A 6,525-nucleotide genomic window follows, 5' to 3' on the forward strand; every position below is an offset into this window, starting at 1 on the left:
GGACAACAGTGTGGTGATTTCGGGGTGGGGTGGGTGGAGGGAGAAGGGGGTGTGGGGGATAAGTATTGATGGGGAAAAATAACATAAAGAAGAAAAAAAAAGAAATAGTCTATTTAAATCAGGAAGTCAGTTTACAAAGTTGGGATGGGGTGGGATAATCAGAAGGCTGGCATGAGGCCCCCGGGCCTGGCAGTCTTGGTAATATACCCACTGTCAAAGAACCTGCTCAGGGAGCCAGCTGGAGCGTATGCAGTCTGGAGACCATTCAGCGACCTTGAGCCATGAGGCTAGGGATCAAAGAAGACTGTGAGCTCAGGCTGTTGGTGAAGTTTGATGATTCACTTGGGAGATGCTGAGGCCTGTGTGTCCCTCTGTGCTCTCCTGCAGGCAGCTCAAGATGTCCAGTTCATCCTCCCCTCACCTTGCCCCCCTCACAGCCTCACGTCCACTGGACATTAGTGCAATCTTATCCAGGATCGAGAGACCATTAAACTCCTCTGCCACCTGGGAGCTTCTCTAACAGCAGAACTGCTGAGCAAACTCCTGGTACAGATAGAAGGATTCTGCCCCCTTGGTCATCTGCTCAACATCATCCTTGGGCTCCAGCCACTATTGAAAAGGCCTTAACCTCTTCACAGAGCCACACAGACTCAGTTTCTGCCTCTGCCTACGTACTCATCCCGGACTTCTTGGCCTTGCTAGGCACTCCAGCCTGCAGTGCTTGGCTTCCACAGGTTTCCAAACACTGGCCTCCAGCTCTTCTCTATTTCCAGCTCCTGCACTGCCACCTGCTAGCTCTGCTCTACCACCTCACCGGTACCCACTGCTCCCCTATCTCTTGTTTAGTCTTAGCCACCTGAAATTCATAGGCCAGGTCATCCTGTGCTCTATGGCTGTTGACCGTGAAGTCATACACGGCCTTCTTCAGCTCGCAGCCCTACTGCACCTTGGCCAGTACCAGCAGACACCTTTTCCTACTTGCCTTTAGCTCCCGAATCTTAGCATCTCTCTTGGCCTCTGCTTCCCTAATCCGAGTATCCTTTTGGTCTTCACTTCTCAAAGCCTCACCAAGGAAGGCAATTACTCTTGATCATTGTGAATTTCCTTCAGGGTGTAGCTAACCATGCAAGTGTGCTTTTGTTTGTTTTTGTTGTTTTAAATTTTAAAGAATTCAAAAAACGTTTTGTAATAAAAAAGTCTCATTAGTCTTATTAAAAGGTCTTTGTTCTAAACAATACATCTTTATTATACTTAGTCAATCAGTTTTTCTGTTACTTGCAACCAGAAACCATTCAACTTTACTAATCTCATTTTTTCCATTTATATGTCTTTTCTTTTTAATTCCATAACAGAGGTTTTCTTATGATAATTTAGCATATTACTGTTTAATTTAGTGAACTGAATACTCTTTTTGGCCTCAGTTGAAGTGTTAAATCATGTTATTATATTTTGGACAGTCTCTGTGTTAGATAGATTGCCATATTTTTGGACTTACTTGTTTGAATTTAGTGTACTGGAAAAACCTTCTGCAATAACATGATCTGCTCCTCATTTTTTCCCTGTACCTTTATATAAAGAAACTACATGTTCTGGAATGAAAAGCCCCATTCCCCTCCTCTTCCTGCATTCATATTTTCTAGAGAAACTTATAGTTTCTGACAATGGAAAACAATAGTGGATTCAAGGGGTCCATGAGTGATTACTAACTGATTATTATAATGAGTGTTGTATATCAACACAACTTCATAATAATCTGGGAATCAATTATGCCAATCTAAAAAATAGGTCAAAAATCATATTAAGTTAATCAGCAAAAGAGGAATATTTTTTTTATGTATATTGATTTCATATATAGAGACCATGCTATATATCTTAGAAATAGTACTTGAGAAAATCATATTGTTAATCAGCAAAAGAGGAATATTTTTATGTATATTAATTTCATATATAGACCATGCTATATATCTTAGAAATAGTACTTGAGAGGTAATTAATATAAATTGTTTTCTTGTTCATGACTGGATATGATCTTTACAGTGTAAATTTTTTTCTTTGGAACAAATAAAGTGGCAAGATGTCAACAGATATGTTTTTTACATAAAATTTTTATCAATTAACTAAATTTATAAGTACAACTTTTTATATGCTTATCACAGTAATCTGTTGAAGTGCCCTATATTATCAAAACAAATAAAAAAAACAATGAATAGGTACTGATATTCTAGAATGTAAAACTAAGAAGAAATATATAATTGGGTTTCCTGTACACATATTTACTAAGGGAACTGATAGCCACATGCTTATTAATTAAAGTGATAATTTTTAAGAATTTTTATTTACACTAGGAAATATTAAAGTTTATTACTGTATTATGATTTATCTGGTTCATATGATCTGAATTGCTATTGAATAAATAACCTGATCATTTAATAGTCATTTTTTTTAACCTTTTTAAGAATACATAAAATGTTCTATTTGTTGGTAAAGAGATCACACTAATCTCAATATTCACCCACTAAGACAGCCAAGAATAGAATTCAGACAAACAAAATTTATCTCCTTATGATAATAATTATGCTTATAATTTCCAGTTGTCCAAGACACTTTTGGATGACATGCTGAAATAACCTAATTTGACAATTTCCAAATTAGCCTACAAATCAACTTTTAATAGAAATACCTGACATCATAATGGATCAGATAATAGCTCACACTGGGATTTTTGTATGCTCCACTTTCAGTCCGAACATGTGACTGAACCTTTCCTATTGCCAGGCCAACACTGTGAATATAATCAAGGCCCAGAATATCACAGTGCAGTACTATGGCCCAATTCTATCTCAATATGGTTTACTTTTCAAAAAAGCTGGACATTTGGTCCTGTGGCTATTAGATGGGATCAAGCTGAGAAAGTGTTTTAATTACTCATGCTTGATTATACTTAATCAAGCATGAGTAATTAAAACTTAAGATGGAATTCATGTCTAGCCTATACAATTTGATATTTTGTTATTTATTTTTACATATAAATATGTTGAGCTCTAACAAGGAAATTTAAAAATCACTTGCTTTCTCACATATGAAGAAGTCTAGTTAAACTGTGCTCTGATCATTTCTTCTTTTCTTGATGTACTGGCTGCCATCTGGCCAATTAGTGCTTCTACCTAAAATAACTAGCAAGACCATCAAACCATATTTATGATCTAACAAAAGCTAATTATTCCAATCAAAATTATAGGGGCAGAGAGACAAAGTCTTGACGTGGTAACTTAGTTCCCCTAGTTTCTTCTTCTCTCAGAGAATTTACTACTTCTGATTAGGAGGCTGAAGATCCAGTCTATAGCACAAAAAGATGCCAGAAGAATTTCTGATGGGGACATGAGGACTTCAGAGACATGACTGGTTTCCCTCTTATACATTAACTAAACACTGCGTTCACCTGAAATTCATGACTAAAATCATTGGCAAAAGATCTCTGACAAACATAAAGAATATTGTTGAATGCTTTATTAGACAAATATTAAAGTTTAAAACTGCTAGAGCAATAGACAATACAAGAGAGAATTATAGTTGAAAACTCTTAAAACTTAAGGACAAATCTATGGTAAACCTTCCTTTATAGCCTCAACTCAATTCAGCTTATAACTAATAGGGAAAAGTATCATCACATTTGCCTGGAAGGAGGAAAGGGTAATCATTTCTTTAACAAATTAATTTTAGTAAGGAAGGGAGAAAGAGATAGAAACATCAATGATGAGAGAGAATCATTGATTGACTGCCTCCTGCATACCATACACTGGGGATTGAGCCAGCAACACAGGCACATGCCCTGACTGGGAATCAAACTGTGACCTCCTGGTTCATAAATTGGTGCTCAACCACTGAGCACACCAGTTTGTCAAGCATAATCATTTCTAAATGAAGATGACATCTAGATATTCTAAATTTTTTTCTCCAAAATGTTTAGCATTGCTAGACTTTACTGAGCACACATAGACAGAGGTAGGCAAAAGTAGATTTACAGTTGAATAATTAATAAATAATAATACAAAAATAAAATGTATGTTTTGTGGACTCACAACTGTAAATCTACCACTACTATTACTACTACTACTACCCACCCACACACAAAGTGGGCTACTTGACTATAAATCAAAAGAAAAAATGTAAATATTCTCTAACATATGAAATTAAATACTCTAAGATGAATTGAGCAGTGGATTATACAAAGCAAAAAGAATAAATAAAAAGAGTGATGAACTGAAAGGTAGATCATTGTAAAGTATTCAAAGGGAAGCATAGGCATAGAAAAAGAGAGACAGAGATCATGTTTGCAAAATACAATATGCTAGTCTTCAGATGCATTTTTTTTTATCAGATGTCTTATTTCCTCATTCCAATTCTCAGTTTAACTGATGTATCTATGGTAGAGGTGTAGAAAAATTTTAGGCACAACTTCCCCCCACATTGCCTCCAGTGAAATGTTTGTATGGATTTAAAGAAGTACAGGGGAGCACAATCCCAACGTTTCGGAAAGTCAATGCTATAATATAATTAGCATATATTATTAGCATATAATTGCCCTGCAATTCAACTCAATTCTGACACTATCTACCCAGAGATAGCATCAGATTCCACAGGTTGAGCACTGTAAACCAAAATTAATTTTATACCGTGATAAAGAATAAAAAGTATTTATTTGAGTAAAAGAAGTTGCAGTCCAGGAAACACAGAATCAGGTAGCAACCTATTTTTTTTCCCACTGAGACAAATCTAAGGCTCCCTTTAGGACCTGTATGCATGCATATAAGCATAACCAATGGATACAGACACCAGGGAGTGAGGGCATGAGTAGGGAGATGGGAGGACAATGTGTGTGTGTGTGGGGATAAGGACACACTTGTAATACCTTAATCAATAAAGGGGAAAAATAATAAAAAAAATTCCTGCCCAAGGTCTCAATTAAAACTGTTTAATGTAAATGAAGTAAGATTCAGGTAGCAACCTATTTTTTTTTCCCACTGAGACAAAGGTAAGGCTCCATTTAGGACCTGTATGCATGCATATAAGCGTAACTAATGGATACAGACACCAGGGAGTGAGGGCATGAGTGGGGAGATGGGAGGACAATGTGGGGTGGGGGGAGGATAAGGACACACTTGTAATACCTTAATCAATAAAGGGGAAAAAAAAGTTCCTGCCCAAGATCTCAATTAAAACTGTTTAATGTAAATGAAGTATCCAAATTGTACAGTTCTGATTGGACAAAGTAGTTCTAAGTTTGTTAGTAAAAAGATGAAACCAAGATTTCCCTGCCATGGTTGACTCAGATAGCATGAACAACCAGGGAATAGTGGGGGAAACCCAGAGTTCAGGCTGAGGTTTCTTTCCAGTATACAGAGTATATGTTCATGAGAAGCCTCTGCAGCAAATGGACACTAGTTCCTGCCCAAGATCTCAATTAAAACTGTTTAATGTAAATGAAGTATCCAAATTGTACAGTTCTGATTGGACAACATAGTTCTAAGTTTGTTAGTAAAAAGATGAAACCAAGGTTTCCCTGCCATGGTTGACTCAGATAGCATGAACAAGCAGGGAATAGTGGGGGAAACAGAGTTCAGGCTGAGGTTCCTTTCCAGTATATAGATATATGTTCATGAGAAGCCTCTGCAGCAAATGGACACTAGGTTCTTATTATTTATAAAATTTGGACCCTTGGTTGGCCATGAGGAGTCCATCTCATTCATCTCAGCAGGTAAATCCTCAGATCCACAGAGTTAATCCCTATGACAATTCCCTCCACTTCAGAGGCCAATCACAAGCCTAGGTTATGTGTTCTTCTGATTGATTGGCTATAAATCAGAGGTTCCCCTGACCCCCTTCTTGTATTGATTAATTTGCTAGAGTAGCTCACACAATTCAGATAAACATTTTACTTACAGTTTTATGAAAGGATATAACTAGAACAGCCAGATGGAAGAGGTGAATATGGCAAGGTATGGGAAAGGCTTCCGTGTCCTCTCCAAGTACGCCATTCTCCCTGAATCTCCATGTGCTCACCTACCTGGAAGCTTTCTGAACCCTGTTCTTTGAGATTTTTAGGTTGGCTTCGTTACATACACATGATTGGCTAAATCATTGGCCACTGGTGACTGAACTCAATCTCAGGCCCCTCTCTCCTCACTGGAAGTCAGGGGGTGGCACTGAATGTTGCAACTCACTAGTCCTAAGGTTGGCTTCACTGGCAACCCATTCTTAGGTGCTTTCCACAAATTCACCCCATTAACCTAACAATAGACACATTTACTGCTCCCTTCATAGGAAATTCCAAGTGTTATAGGAGCTCTGTGCAAGGAACTAGGGTGGAGACCAAATACATATATATTTCTCACTATTCACTATAAATCACAATTTCACAGTAATCATCAGATTATAATAGTACTCTGTAAAATTCAAACACCCTATGACAGGGGTGGGCAACCTTTTTGTGAGTGCGTGCCAAAACCAGCAAAATCTCTGACTCAC

General features: G+C 37.4%; 1 pseudogene; it reads right to left on the bottom strand.

Annotated features, from left to right (window-relative positions):
* Nucleotides 1-516: 516 nt before the first annotated feature.
* LOC102758646 lies at nt 517-1,125 on the bottom strand (annotated as a pseudogene).
* Nucleotides 1,126-6,525: the final 5,400 nt, after the last annotated feature.

Source organism: Myotis davidii, unplaced genomic scaffold (genome assembly GCF_000327345.1).
Source record: "Myotis davidii unplaced genomic scaffold, ASM32734v1 scaffold277, whole genome shotgun sequence".
In the NCBI taxonomy this organism is placed as follows: Eukaryota; Metazoa; Chordata; class Mammalia; order Chiroptera; family Vespertilionidae; genus Myotis; species Myotis davidii.